Genomic DNA, 3,153 nt, shown 5'->3' on the forward strand with positions numbered 1-3,153 from the left:
AAAAAATTAATAAGAAGACAAAGAAACAAAGGAAAGATAATATTTCCACAATCACTTTGCAGGGCTGTTTTCTGTCTCATGTCATTCTCATCAATGCCTCTCCACTACTTTTGAAGGCTACTGGATATGCATAAGAAAAAGAGCAAGAGGGCTGTTAGGTGTTTCAAGAATTCTTTTCAAATGATGTAGTAAACACTATTTTATTTGGAAGTGGGAGACAAAAGAGAAAAAATAAAAAAAATTTAAGAAAAAAATACTTATCACATCATTTGGGAAGCATTTTGAGAAGAATTTCTTGAAATATCTAACATTATCCAAAGAGCAATGAGTTTTTCGTATGGTTAAATACAATATTTTTTGCAACTCTGATTTTTTTATTTACTGTTTTTTTTTTTTGTTTTTTTTTTATAACACTATCTATTTTATTTTTTATTTGTTTTTAAATATTATTTTTTATTTGTTTTAATTATATTTTATTTCTCATATTTTCATTCGAAGGAGAGAAGAATAGTGAGAAATAATTTTTTATTTCAACATTATGCTAGAGTAAATAGCAAGAATACTTTGTCGGTCTGAAAGAATACTAGCGGATCTTGTTGAGAGTCTAAAATTGTATCTTTGTAGCTTATGCTATGGATACTTTAGAGCTTGCCCTGTGTTGTAAGAGTTTTTGCTTTTGATTATCAATAAATGAGACTAATATGTTTCATAAAAAAAAAAAAAAAAACTACTATGGTGCAGGTTCTCTTTATGCCCCCCTACACCTACTCATCCATGATAAATTTGGTCTGGCCAACCAAATCGATTTAAGTTTGGCCAGCCTAGATTAGTTCAAGCTAAACCGACCTAACATAGGTGACATCCAGCCGACTTGTAGGCATCGTTGCCAATGGGCATAGCTTAAGGTCATATCACAGGTTGGCCGGTTTAATAATTAGGGAAAGCCTAATCCCAAGAGAGTTTATTATACAGTACACCAATTAGTATTATTCTCAAGAGTGTCATTATGCTCAGTCCCTTATGAGTTGATCTTATGCAAACCCAACAAGAATAGCAAACTCATTAAACAGACCTTGGAATTTATTTGTTGACACTTATTAAGCCAATTGATGTTGCCTGGCTTGTTCTTCAATAATCCTAATAATGAATTGATCTTACCGTTTATCAAACACTCCACTAATATTCTAACTTCCAGGCCCTTTGATTTTCCAATTTCTCACTTTATTTGATATCAACATAGGGATGTTTTTATGTTTCAATCTGAAACGATTCTTGCATCCAATTTTGTCCACAATTCATAGACCATTGTAATCGTCCATAGCATGGCTATGGTAACATTATGGATGCCAACATCACCAAGAATCCAAATTTACCTTTTTTTTTTGTGGGGACCCCAAATCCCAATGATTCACCAAATCTATAATGATCTACAACATCCCAATTTATTAATGAAAAACTTATTGGGTGGAGGCCTTCTCTCTGCTTGGCCACTTGGGCATTTTGACAAACAACTATGATGCCGGCGACCCCAAGAAGTGAATTGTCAAGGTGAAAGCTTGAAGTTGGAAAAAAAAAAAAAAAAAAGACTTTTTTTTGTTGTTGTTGTTTTTGCTGAAATGGATATGGTGCCATAATTACCAAATTCTAAACGTGAATTTGGCTTTCAAATCCATCGATGAAATGTTGATTCATTGATGAAGGACATTATCACAAAGTTAATCACGCCATCAATCTACGGCTCTAACATGGAGGGTGTTTTGGCTCTCATCAATAAGCTTCAAGATCTATCTATGAATCCTTGTTTAGTTCGAGGGAATTCACAAAATTTCAACTACCTCAAACTAAGTGGAATATATATATATTGCTGCTAGTAATGGAATGTGGACATTTAGAATTTATTGTTTAAATTATTTTGAGATTGAGAATTAAATTAACAATCAACTTGTCTTGAGAGGGTTTCAATTGAGTTTAATTTGCTTCTTTTTTCTTTTTTTTTTGTTGGTTAACTTTATACTCTTTTCTTTTTGGGCAAAGTTTTCCTCCAAATTGGGTTGAAAGAATTTCATTCAATCTATTCTATAAAAGTGACATGTGTCATTTTTATTAATAACATGTGAGATGCACATGAATTTTTAATAAAATTTATTTCAACTTTGCCCCTACTATTAAAAAAAATATGTGCATTTCACTGTTCTCACATATTTATGGGACACATGTCACTTTTATAAATTAAGTTGAAGAAAATTCTTTCAACCCAGTTTGAAGAAAAACTTTGTCATTTCTTTTTTATTGGGTGTTTAGACTAGTAATTGTAATTGTCAAATAGGTTGTGATATGATAGAGAAAGTATTCAGTATAGTATTGGCAGAGACTTGAAATTTGTGAGAGATGGATCAAACAAATCAGTGAGAGTGCGTTTCTTTGGATCCAACTTCTCACTTTAAAACGTGATAATATCTTTAATCAAATCTCACTTTGATAAGAACTAAAAAGGAGCAAAGAAAAAACAAAAGGCAGCCGAAACTGCAAAGCAGTGTTGCACTCCTCTAAATATTGAAAAATAGATTGTCCATTTCATTATCATAGCATTTTCTTAACAAATGACATCTAATATATATATTAAAAGAAATCTTGATCATACTTTATTTTATTTTATTTTAAGTAATGCAATCTCATCTTTAATTTCTAACTAGTTTTTATAATTTTTACACATCATTTATTGGTACTGCCGATATGGCTTTTATATTTAGACTTTTGCACTACTTTGAGGATGGGGCGGTTGAAACCTTTCCAATTCTGGTACTAGGATTGTCGCCTTCCTTCTTTCTTTTTGGCTACCTAATTAATTCATCGTTTACTAAGAAGAAAACCTAATTCATCCATTTAATTCATATGATAAAAGAATCGATGAAAATATTAGTTATATAATTAGGGGTTCCTAAGGGATAGCTCAATCGGGTAGGAATCACGTCTCGTGAAGTAGAAGTCACTAGTTCAAATCCCCTCTCCCCTTCTTGTACAGACATGTCGGAAAAAAAAAATTATATAATTAAGGAGTATAACTAATTATTTGCCAAGTATAAAACTAGCTAGCTATCCAAATTTTAATGGTTAATTAGCAAATCAAATATTAATAGGGCATAAGATTGAATC

This window comes from Corylus avellana, chromosome ca1 (genome assembly GCF_901000735.1).
Source record: "Corylus avellana chromosome ca1, CavTom2PMs-1.0".
Lineage (NCBI taxonomy): Eukaryota > Viridiplantae > Streptophyta > Magnoliopsida > Fagales > Betulaceae > Corylus > Corylus avellana.